Here is a 12,956-nt window from a genome sequence, read left to right on the forward strand (position 1 = left end):
GTTTTATTTAAGCCTCTCTCCTTAAAAAAATACCAGCCTAAATGACACCAGCCTACCTATCTTCCTTTTGCCATATTTGGTGGTAATAAATATAGTCACTAGTACATTTCAGTTAAGGACCTGCTCTTCCCCAGCCCATTATTCTTTAAGGTCTATCGCTCTCCAGTGTGACCTCATGAATAAGAAATTCTCAGTAAAAAATTCTCTCCAGTATGCAGCAAAAGGAGAGACATGACTTAAGGATGTCATGGAGTGGCCTGGATTCTCAAGCTGCTAGAGGAGGGGAAAATGACTGGCAACTCTGGCATTCAAAGAGGTATGTGTTTTGCCTTCAAGGACACAACCCAGCACTTTGACTCAGAATGAATCAGAAGTGTTACACAGATCTGATTTCTAATTTTCTAAATTTTCTAATGCAAATGTTGCTTGTTTGCGAAGAGCCATGGAGATTGTTATGTGGAAAGCCATATCATCTAGGAGAGACAGTCCACCCATCCTGGGAAAAGAGAAACCAGGTAAAACCAGTATTGAATGATCTTCTGATTAGGAAGATGGTTCCCATGTAAGGAAATCAACATGCCACAGGCGATGTGTGTCCAAGAAATACACAAACTGAGAGGGTGAATTCTTTGTGCTGTTAACTGTGCCTGCCAGTTACCCAAGCTGCAACAAGGACAAATGCTCTTAAACATATGCAGAAGGAAGGAGAATGAAGACCCCACTGCCATAGCGAGGTCCAAACTGTTGGTAGGTATTGTTGTCAGAGCCATGGTGACTCAGAACTGGGTCTGGTCTAAGACAGGATCTGCCACTGCTGGCTTATAGTTAAGGCAGTGAATGGATGACCGAGAGGAGACCTGGTGTCTGCCTGCAGAAGGGATCTATTTCACATGTATTTTTCTACTTCATTGTTTCTATACTTTCTAACATTGCAATTATCAGAATTTACCATTTCTCTTTTAATTCTGAGCTTCCTTGGCAACTGGTATGCTCTCAGATGACACAGGAGAGGTGCTCCTGAAGAGACAAATCCATACCAGGCGATGTTAAATATAAGCCCTGTGGGATGCCAGCAGACCAAGTGTGGAAGTCCCAGAGGCCCCACTAAATTTCAGCAAATTTTCAGAGGTTTTGTCAAGTGCCAGGTAAGACTTTAGAATTTTCCCGTTTCAGTGTTGTTCAGTGTCAACGCATCAGTGCTGGGAACCTGGGAACAACCTGTGCTATCATACATTAGCACTCAATATTCCTTCAGAGGGGTTTGTTATATGTAGCTTGTTAATGTGCAGCAGAGCATGCAGAGATGACCATATCACTATACAAGATATAAGAATTAGGGAATAAGCTTTCTTGAAATTATTGATTGCAGTAATAGTGCAAGGTTACAAAAAAGGCAGTTAAAAGGATGTAATCTCTTTTCTGCTGTAGAAAGCTTCACTTCTGTTTTCTTGTGATTAGAGTTGCAGAGAGGAAATGGTATTACCTATCTTACTACTAAAGCTGCCAGGATTACCACTTCCATTGTATACTTTCACTGGCTGTGGGCTGCTGCTTTCTGTTACCACCCTCAAAAGAGACATTGGTACAATCCAACAGAGTACAGACCAGAAAATATTGATTAGTGGTTTTGCTGCACTTACAGCAATCATTTATCTATGAGGATCATGTAAAGAACATGATTCAGAGGAATTGTGAATGACATGCTTAATTTGGGTACCACCTCCCAACCTCCTGTAAGTGCCTTTGGTTCTATGTAGCTGTTTCCAAGAGAACCAGTTAAACAACTGCTTGAAGATCATATCCTGCAGATGTAGAAAGGTTGAGACAGAGGAGTCCTACAAAAGAAAGAAAATAACAAATATAAATAGCACAGATTGAATAATGGTCAATACAAGTATAAAAAAAACCCCCGAAGAATACAGATATGATCCACAGGACAAAGCGTGAAAGGCAGAATAAAAGGTAAAATTGAATAGCAGATCTTACTGCTAACACTTATCTTGGATGCTTGAATATGTTGAGAGCGCTGCTAGGAATTTAAATAGAAAGTATAAAGGCAAGGCTGCTTGGTATTTTCCACTGGTTTTACAATATTTTGCCCTGGCTCCTCAACCATCTCACAGATCTTCACCAGGGGGCCCTGTCCCTGCAGGATGACACAGGAAGACAGTGGTGGAACAGTGGGACTCTATAAATTTGTTCTAAATCTTTCACTGAAATAAGAAAACCCCATGGGGTGTTCTGAAGTCAGCATCTCTGAAAGAAATATCTGCCATTAAAAAACTTCCAGCTTGATCTTTTGCTATCGTTTAAAGCACTTCGTTCAAAGCACTGCCTACAAGACAGGATCCTTTGTTCAGACATGAAGAAACAGAGACTTATGACATATTATTACTATTTCCTACTACTCTCCACATTTATTTGCTTTGGAAAATCAGAGATTCTGCAAAACATTGTTTGCTGAAGTCATCTGGGGTCAATGACTGCACATGTTGTAATGTCTGCTGTACTCTAAACTCACCTCTCTCTCTTGCCTGAAAATTAAAGGCAATCCAAGCTCTGCAATTTGAAGACAACCTGGACTGGATTCTCTGTGACCTATTTTTGGCAGGAACAGAAACCAGAGCAACCACTTTGCACTGGGCACTGCTCCATATTTTGACTTATGCCAGAGAAGAGGGGAGACTAATGAGGTCACATGCAAAAACCGCTTGGACTGTGCTTTCTCAGAGAACACACCAAGGTCAGCACAGAGCGTAAAGGTAAAAACTTGAAAAACTGCATCCAACTGGAAATTTGTACTCTCTGTGAACTGACAAACACATCTTTGACTCATTGAGGATCATGGACCCACCCAGGCCCATCAGCTTCATCTTGCTGCCCTGCATCTTGGCAAAATGTAGTTATTCTTTCTTCCTTTCCATGAGAGTCAGAATGAAAGCAGAGGGCGCTGGGCATGTAACAAGCCTGTAAGATGACAGTAGAAGAGTGTAATGTCCCTGCAAGTATGCTGCTGAGCACAAGGAGTTTCCTAAGCCTCCCCCAGGGTGGTCCTGATGAGGCAGTAGTGCTCTCAGTTGCACGTTCAATGAGAGGAGGAACTCCCATTCATAACATCCAGCTGCAACACAGGATCAAAAACATTTTTCCTTAGAGGTCACCACTTTCATCTCCCAGTACAGCTTCTTCTGAGCAGTGCCAGACAGTCCGGTGAAAGTCCTTGAAATTCTTGATACTGAGGATGGACAAAACTAAAAAAAAAAAAAAAAAAAAAAAAAAAAAATCTCAGAGAAAGGTTTATTTGGGCAGAAAGCAGTGCTGGCAATTCTGGGGCTCTTGTGCATGGTCTTTTGAAGTATTTTGCAATGTTTTGCTGTCTTTCACAATGTTTCTGAAGAATATCAAATCTATTAGATTTGGTTTTAGTCTTCCATAAATTTTTCCCATTATTATGTCTCTCCATCCTGGAGCCATCCATACAGTTACTGCATATAAAATCTTATTAGGGCATTAGCTGAGAATGTTTTAGTGCATTAGAAGGAAACAATCACCAGAGAGTGTAATATAATTTCTGTACAGGGTAGTTCTCTGTCTATTGTCACTGGAGTAGTTAACTGGGAATGTATTTGTGACAGCAAGAGCCCTAGGAGCTCAAGCAGGAGGGACTCTGAAGTAGACAGGATACAGACAAAGATTTGCACTGCAGCTAAAATGATCAATGAGTCTGCCAAAAGGGGTGGTCCTGCGTCTTTTGTCCTTGGCCATGTTTTCACACTGCTTACTGAGACAGCAGCCAGCAGGTGAGTGTGATCAGACTGCTGAGCCAGCAGAAAACTGTTACTGCAGATAAAACCAAAAGGCTTTCCACCAGATCAGCCATATGAATCCAGTCACTTTATAGCTCTGTGGTTGCTAGATCCAGCCCCAGTGAAAGGGAAAATGAAGGGATGTGACTACTTGTTTTCAAGGTATCTTGTTTATACACAGATTACAGGCTGGCTATACTATGAAACCACATGAAGCAGCTTGCCCAGAATCACAGAGATCTGTAGCACAACAGGGAATTGAACCAGGTCTTTAAAGTCTAAGCTAATGTCCACAGCGGGGTACCATCCTTGTTCTCACTGTGATAGTCAAAAAGTGGCCCACCTCAGTTCACCTGACCTGTTCTTCCTGCTCACTCTATGCACATCTCAAGGGACACACTCCATTTGCATTCACTTGGGACTAGACATGTTAATTTGCCTGTGCTGTCCAAGTGCTCCAGCAGGACTAATGCCTGTGGGAGTGTGGATCTGGGGGCTCTGCAGCTAGCAGGTCACAGCTGAGTAAGAAGGGACATGAGGACACAATGTTTTCTAGAAGTAAAATTTTTGTGGGGGGTGTTGTCTTTCTTTGTGTCTGGATTTCTCTGGTATTTCTGAACACCCAGAAGGCCAAAGGAAGCTATTTCCAGAACTGACTCCGCTACCCCTAACTGGCAAGCTGTGGACACTGGACTTCCAAATTCCCCGCGAAACACCCTGATACTTTTTATAGTTTTATGAGTATTTCAGGTGTAGACTCCTAACATAACCTTGGCTAGAATGCAAAAGCATCTTTCTGTTCCTTCCTGGGTTTAGTGTGAACTGTGAACTTTCTAAGCAGAACTTCAGCCCCTGTGATTCCCTGCTGGACTTTAGAGAGGTGTAGGGGTGAATGGAAAGGGCCTGTAGCAACAGCTGGAAGTGGTGCAAATCACTGAATGGTCCCCAGTCAAAAATAATGCCTAAGGAATTCTGTCACTACAGGACAAGTTTCAAGGAAGGAGGAAAGGAAACAGGAAGAATAAGCAAAACTCACCAATGAGAGGCAGATAGCAAAGCTTACTTGCTTGAATCCTGTACCCCTTATTTTGGCTGTTTGCCACTTATATGGCCACTGGCTGGTTATGTCTTGGCACAACAAGGCCCTGGAAGGCTTCCTGAGACAGAGGCCTGGCCTGGTCAGCGTAGGAGCAGAAACGCAGATGAGACTGCAGCATACTGGAGGTGTTACTGCTCCAGGTCAGTCCTTCCTACTGGGGATAGGCATGAAGGGGAAAGGACAAAGAAAAGCTTTGTTACCTGTGGTGTTACGATTTTGCAGGTTGCTCTAAGACAGAAGTTTCTCTTCCCCAGAGTTCTGCTTGTTTTGGGAAGGTGTTGCAAGTGTCAGTAATCATCAGAGTTGATGCGCACTGCAAAACAACCAGGTTGATTGAAAAACCTTAATCCTTTTGACTACATAAGTAAGCAGTGGCACAGAACTGCACCTAGGTGACACTGTATTTGGTATGGTAGAGTATCAACGCACTGGTTTTCTGGCTCTTTTATTTTTTTTCCCTTGGAGAGTGTAGAGGCACAGAAAGATGTGTGAAGTTACTGACATTCCTTCAATGTGGTCTACACACTGCATCTACCAAACAAGACCCACAGAATCCTTTTCTTTCTCCATGTGCTCCTGGAGGAAGGATTCATGCTCAGGATTCATGCTACGACCACATCTCTGGCTATTCTGAGAAATGCAGCAATACTGGTAAAAAGGAGTCTGTAAGCCTAGGAGGTATGAGACTAGAAGCAGCAACAAAGGTCCCTATTTTCCCAGGTAGAGGAGAAAAAACAAGCTCTGCAGTTCCTTTGGGTTCTAGATGGAATCCAACTCAGGGATTCAAGCACTTTTTTCTCTTTTCCTCTCCATCTTACTTGGGCTATTAAGGCAAAAAACTGGACTCCAACTGGTGCGAGAACAATTATTCAAATTACTCTCACTTACAGAAAACAGCCATTGCTCACAGCAATGGGCAGCAGTAGGTGCCTGATCATATTTGCATGCATTTTCAGCATGGTCAGCATATTTTAGAATTCCTAGCTACACCTTTGTTTCCAAAAATTGCAAAGGAGGAGCCTTTGCCTGCACCCGCCTCCAGAGAGATGCAAACCTGCTTATAGATGTTCCTGAACCACATATGTGAGTTCAGCAGTAGAACATTACCAGTGGATTCCAATGTGCAAACTGCAGAAGCAGGATACATGGAAACTCTCCTCAGCTTTATAAATGGTGTGTTTTTACCAGATCCCTCGAAATCCCTACAGCAGAGATATGCCTTTTCATCTTTCAAGTGTCCATCATATATTACCAGAGTGCTGCAATTTCTCAGAAAAACCTTTGGAGGTCATCTAGGACAACCCCCCTGCAATGAACAGGGACTTCTTTAACTAGATCAGGTTGTTCAGACCACGTCCAGCCTGGCCTTGAATGTCTCCAGGGATGGTGCATCTAGCACCTCATCCTTACCTCCTATCCCATATAGTCACAAGCTAGCTGATGCTCCTATCTGAAATCCTAAACCTTTGAGCAAGGTACCACTATCTTGTCTTCCCTTCCTCTGTGAAATTAGGTCTTTCTCAACCACTCAGGGTTGAAGAGTTTAAAACTGGTCTCTAGTTTACAGGTGCCAGAGACAGTTCTGATTTGCAGAACTACTGAGAACCTAAACTCTGGCAGCAATCAGTAGAATCTGTAGGAGCTAAGTCCTTCCCAAGCAGCTCATGATACTCAACACATCTCCGATAAGATACTCCAGATCAACGGCTGTTTGAAAAGTTTGGCTTAATTGCCTCACTGTGCCAGCCTTAGCAAGCACAATGCTCAGTCCAATGATGAGCAAACATTCCCATCTAATGGCTGCACATGTTAATTGCAACTATAATTTCTACTTTAACGATGAAGGCTGTTCCTTGTGTAAATACTGATACACCAAAGTAGCTGTACGATCAGAAAATAAATAAACATGGAAAGATAATAAAAGCAATATTTATGATTTTGCAGTATCCATCAATGACCTCTGGTGGGGCAATGTAGATGGAATAAATCCCATTCTGGGTAACATGACTGGTTGTTGCGATGATGGCTGTGTGTACTGCTGATATGTGAATAACAGCCATGAATAATAATGAAATACATTAATAACAGTGAAAGCCTTTTAAGATTTTAATAGTGAAACATGATTCCAACCTCTCATTTCCTGACAGCAAGATTAAATTTCTCCCACCCATTTCTTGGGCAATGCCAAAGGCTGTGAAACAGCCCTTAGGTAACAGAAATGGTCTTGGAGCTCTGGCATAAGAGTACCACTAAGATGTGGAAAGGACTTTCTGAAAATGCCTCATATCTTGATGTCATCATGTTTCTCTGGGTGGCCAGGATGTAGGGTAGTACATACACTGAGAGGAAAACACCACTGATGCAGCTGAACGTGTTTCAAGCAGCGAAGGATGCCCTGGGCATGCAGAATAATTTTGTGAGAGACCTGTGGCATCCTTTTTTAGAGATGCTGTTGGAGGCCCTTACAGAACTTTCCATTGTTGTGTGTACTGAAACATTTTTAGCAGAACAAGCTGTTCAGAGAATGGAGTTTGGTACAATGACCTCATCTATTCTTAATGCCTCTTTTCAAGATGAGCTGCTTTTGGCAGCAAGATGAATGCAGTAGAACCACTGCTCTGTGTCCTTCTCACGCTGGGCCCCAAATATACATTCAGCACACAAAATTCATGTGTTTCCCATTTACTTGCATAGCCTGTTCAGTTCTTAGTTACTGAGCATGTTACCAAGAAGTCTTTGCACTAAAAGATGTAAAACTGTAAAAATGTCAGCTAGCAGGACCCAGCATGTTTTGAGTGCATGGTTCTAGACAAAGAAGCAGAAAAGGAGACAGGCATGGAACTTGTTTCCCGCAGAAATGGTAAAGTAGATGTGAAAAAATCAGCATCAACACCTCTGATTCCCCATATAAATACTGCTAGGGAGCCTTTCAAACTCATGGTGGTAAATCTTGGAACCACTACAATTGCACCAGTCCTGCTTATGGAGGTGTCAGTCCCATACTTCTGCCCAGTTCTTCCCCATTCTGTTGCAGGCATTATCTTTGCCAATGGGCACACCTGGAAGGAGCAGAGACACTTCAATCTGACAGCTCTTAGCAACCTAGGCCTAGAGAAAAAAAGCCTGGAAGCCTGGCTTGCTGCCTGATTGAGGTCTTTGCCAGAGAAAGAGATGAAATAATAGATCTATAGGTGATTGTGATGACATAGGTTCATTCTCCTTGTTGCCAACCCTGCTTTTTCTATTGGAAGTAGCAATTTCTGCAGTAGGTTTGATGGGAGGTTTACACAGCTGATGCTTTCACAATTCATTCTGCCCTTGACTGGAACATCACGCCTGACTCACTGCTTTCATGTCAATCCTTTATGGGAGAAAGTGATAGATGAGAGACTCTTAAATTGTGCTGATTATGCACTTTTCTATAGGATGGACTCTTTCCCTCACTCATTATAAAGATGCCTGCAGAATAGTCTCCTAGTTAGACTTCTGCATCTTGATTCTTGCAGGCTCAGCTATTTGTGTAATCCCATGCAAATCAAGAGCAGGCTGGATGGGAGTTCAGTGTAAACAAAACAGCCTATGAAAGAAGTTAACGATGCAGCTTTCCTGTTTGTCAGCATGGATCTCTCTGTCCCAATCCCCACTTCCATCAACGACATGGTTGCTGATGTGCTTTTTGGACACAGTTTCTCTACAGAGACTGCCATGTGCCACAGGCTGCTCAGAGGCTTCCAGGCCATGTCAGAATTCCATGGCACCTCCTAGCTTTGGATAAGCAGGGACTGACCTGTTCCCTGTAACTGTTATCAAAGCTTGACAGCATTTCTCAGTGAGCTGTGGCATTAAACAGTTGTTTGTCAATGCACAGAGAGGAAGAAGAGTTCTTAACTCTGCTAAAACCAGCACTCACTTCTGATCCCCCCCCCCCAACTGTTCCTGGCTTGCTTTGTTTACAGGCCCATTCAATCTCTAGCAAGAGGTGCCTTCAGAGAGACTGATCTAATTTTATATTGACATTATTCAGTACCAAGTTTGCCCTGTAGCCAGAATCAGGTTTTCCCTCTTAGCCTGCGCCTTAAAGGGTTTTGTAATGGCCCTTATCTCCTGTGTTAAACTGGGCTGCAAGAACTATCCAGGAAAAAAACAAAACAAAACAAAACAAAAGACAAGCTAACATGGTTGTGGCTTTGAGAACTACAGCCAAGTGTTTATTTAAGATTTAGCAGGGAGCAGATGAATTTGGAAAGACTTCACATGGAAGAAAAACTGTACTCAAGGGCATTTAGATCACTCAAATCTGAAATTTACTAGTGGAGAGCAGGCAATCTGGAAAGTTAACTGTATAGTTACGATCATCCTTCACACACTTCCCTTCAAGATAATTTTTTTAAAAATCAAGTAGTCATTTATTTCCTGTAGTCAGCTAAGTAAGACATCTGGGTCATAGCAATGGTTAGGCATGGTTCTGCTGTGAATATTGTAATGGGTTAAAACTTAAGCAGGGGAAGTTTAGATTGGATATAAGGAAGAAGTTCTTTACTGTAAAGGTGGTGAGGCACTGGAATGGGTTGCCCAAGGAAGCTGTGAATGCTCCATCCCTGGCGGTGCTCAAGGCCAGGTTGGACAGAGCCTTGGGTGCCATGGTTTAGTGTGAGGTGTCCCTGGCCATGGCAGGGGGGATGGAACTGTATGATCTTAAGGTCCTTTCCAACCCTAACTATTCTATGAGTCTATGATTCAAGCTTTAAATGCACTATGAAGCCAAGATGTCATGGTGTTCCTTGTGGTTGTGTTTCTGAGCACAGTTCTACAACAATTTCCTCTCACTGTTGAGGCACTTAAGCACTATGTTAATGAGACTGCTGCGGGCACTAACACACTTGCAGGACCTATGAAAACGATGAGATCAGGAACCACTGGAAGAGCTGGCTGCCTGCAGAGCCACAGAACTTCATTGATGCATACTAAGCTCACGTTAAAGGCAACAAGTAGTTTTCTCTTGTGCAGCTGCAACATATTTAAAATGTTTTTAGCTAAGACATTTCCAGCTGCACTCCTACTTCCTTTTCCTCCTGAGATACTTTTCAGTTATTTCTTCATTTGAATTCAGCCTCTAAAGCAAAGTACTTTTTGAAGGTGCTGAGGTTGTGTTCTTTGGCAGCCAGCACAGAGTAATGTTGTTCCATCCTAGACTGAAAGAAAACTTACTGTGTGCTGTCTTTCTCAGTCAGCAAGATTATTTTTTAACAGAGCTACATGGCTGCTGTCTTACCAACTTCCTCAACTCAGTATGCACTCTGGGATGAAAAGAAGCTCTGTTGATTGAGATTTGCTATGCTATTAAAACAGCCTTAAATCTTCTTGTCTGTCTCATATCTATAGGCAAAAGATGACCCACCCTCTACATCACAGATCTGAGAGATCATGTACCTCTTCATAGTGGGCTCAGACACCACCATCACCTTATGCTGAGCTCTCCATGATGGTGCATCTGGAAGTACAAGGTGAGAAATGTGTGTACCCACACTTATACATGTCTCTGTCCTTGCTCACGGCAGGGTAATAGTCAAAATGCCTTTGAATCAGGTGCTTAAACCTGCAGCATAAGGTGTCTTGGGAATTTTGAATTTCTGCATAGAGTCTACACATCAGATACCTTCTTAAATACTCATTATTAGCCCTTTTGTTCTGCAGAACAAGTCCAAGAAGAGTTGGATGCTGTCATTGGTCCATCCTGTGGAACTAAACATAAGAACCAAATGATCCTGCTATATGCAAATGCAGTTCTAAATGAGATTATGTGTTATAGCAGCACAAGGTTTATGAGTACCCAGGCTACCACACTGCAAGACTTCCCTATTACTAAGGAGATATTAATGCCACTAAGGTATATTAACACCACAAAGGTTTGGGGACAATCCTTAGACAGAGTAAAGCCAAGCAATAGATCTCTCTTACATTTTGTCTCTGGCTGCAAAACTATCCAAAGGTGAGTTTGAACAACTTTTGAGGAACTCTTCACTGTGAATAGGATGCTGGACATTACCTACATCCTACAATATGAATAAACCTGTACACCTCTCCTTTTGCACAGCTTTACCATTTTTCCATACAGTTTACAGTTTACTTTTATCATTTTAATATACAGTATTTCAAGCATTAGATCAGTATAAAGGTACCAGTATAATGACCCTAGGTTTCTTTTAAATGGTACAAGCTATATATAAACCCCCCCGAAATTCTAGAATAACAGTGTTTGTATATGCATTTATTGTATCAGCAGAGTACTTTAAATCCATACCCAACCTCATGTAGGGTTGGCTTCCCAATGGATAATATCTATGTGGCTTTAGGGGAACATGTCTTTGAGAAAATCAAGATCAGAGTCAGGGGTCTTGATCAGTGTCCAGCCTGCAGTTCAGTGGTGTTTGGGTTTTTTCCCCAAAGTCTCTGATGACTGTAATTACTGCATTCTCTGGTGTTCTAAAATAACTCTTTAAGAGCATCTAATAATGTCAAAATAAGCCATTCTGTATGAGATAGCACAGTGCGACCCTATTTTTCACTCCAGAATAATTACTTGGCACTTGCATTGGGCAATTTCAAGTGAGCAATTGATATCTTTGCAGTCTAAGTCAAGCCATTAGTTTTTGGCTCTGTGAAGAAGATCCTTGTATGTTCATTTTGTCTTTCAGTGGGGCGCCTTAATTTTCCCCAACGTATTTTCTGCCCTGTATAATCAAGAGCAGTGGGAGAGCCCTTGACAGTTTAACCCTGGTCATTTCACAGACAAGATGGAAACTATGAACAGAGAAGCTTTTACACTGTTTTCTGCAGGTAAGAGCAATCCTCAATATTACCTACAGCTGTCCTACAGTCACTGTTTCACAGGCCAAGACTTTCTTAATATCTGATCTCCTGCTACATTTATTTATCTTTATTTATCTCCATAAATATCTTTATTTATTTCCATAGTAAAGCCTAGGTAGCAAAAAAAATGGAGGTGGTGATTTTGCAAATAATTTGCATAGCACATTTTTTTCTGAAATATTTTTGTAAACTGCTGGTCTTCAGAGCACAGAGATCCCATTTACGTGTAACTGCAACTAACTAGGAAATTCTTTATGAACCTTTAAACTATTTCTGCTAGTATTTATTTCTAAATTATTTTCTATGTCTTCTAAGATTATGAACACAGATTTGAGCCCATAAAACAACAGGATGGTGTTCCAGTGGTAAAGATATTTGGCCTGAGACTTGGGTGACCCCTTTTTTTCCCATTCTGCCATACTGCTGTGATTCTGGGGAATGTTGCTGAGGCACCCATTGCCTTTGCTTCCAAAGAGTAAAACAGAAATATCAGCACCGTGTTTCTGTGCTTTGCAGGGAAAAATACACTCTGACGGTATATTAACATGGGCATGTAGTACCTTAAATATGTTGAATACCCTTTTTTCATAGTCCTGAACTACAGGCTATGGATTTGCTCTCTCTCCATATCACAAATTGTTGGAGAAACAGAAACTACATCATTCAGAAATCCATTTAGTAAATCTGCCAGATAGCAGAAATTATTGGTGAGAGGTTTGCAAAAATAGTATGAGAAGATTCTGTACACAAAGGGTAGCTTTGGAGTGGATTCAGGAAGTATGAGGAAACGCTGGAGGAGGGGCAGTCTCCCCTGCCCTCTATAAACTGTCCCTTATCATCTGCTGTTCCAGGTGTTGCAGGCTCTTCACTTATATGGTAGCTTCCTTTCCCTGAACTCTACCCATGTCTCATGCTAGAGAAATAGCATCAACAGCCATAGCAATGAGTCATTGATCTTGACAGATCCATTCACGGGATGGAGTGAAAGACGTTGATGACATCCCGCAACAGCACCTGTACAAGACTTCTGCTGTCCCTCACTATACACTGAAAAGATAGGGATGGTGCCGGGGCTAGGACTTGCTGTCAGCAGAGGAGAAAGGTAGGGCAGGCCCCTTAAAAAGTGACTGACTCTGCACCTACCAGAGACAAATGAACTCCGTGAATAAAATGGCACAGTG

At 42.1% G+C, this 12,956-nt stretch overlaps 1 long non-coding RNA gene across 2 annotated transcripts; it reads right to left on the bottom strand.

Moving 5' to 3' along the window:
- Positions 1-1,169: 1,169 nt before the first annotated feature.
- LOC134167363 (uncharacterized) lies at positions 1,170-10,680 on the bottom strand. 2 transcript variants are annotated; one of them, XR_009966159.1, is made up of 5 exons: positions 10,562-10,680; positions 10,304-10,396; positions 10,114-10,202; positions 5,106-5,218; positions 1,170-1,835 (listed from the first exon to the last, which is right to left on the bottom strand). It is a non-coding gene; the product is annotated as an uncharacterized LOC134167363 (long non-coding RNA). The 2 variants fall into 2 exon arrangements; XR_009966158.1 differs by lacking the exon at positions 10,114-10,202.
- Positions 10,681-12,956: the final 2,276 nt, after the last annotated feature.

The sequence above is a fragment of the Pezoporus occidentalis genome, unplaced genomic scaffold (assembly GCF_034315485.1).
Source record: "Pezoporus occidentalis ecotype Australia unplaced genomic scaffold, CSIRO_AGI_Poc_V1 ctg285, whole genome shotgun sequence".
In the NCBI taxonomy this organism is placed as follows: domain Eukaryota; kingdom Metazoa; phylum Chordata; class Aves; order Psittaciformes; family Psittacidae; genus Pezoporus; species Pezoporus occidentalis.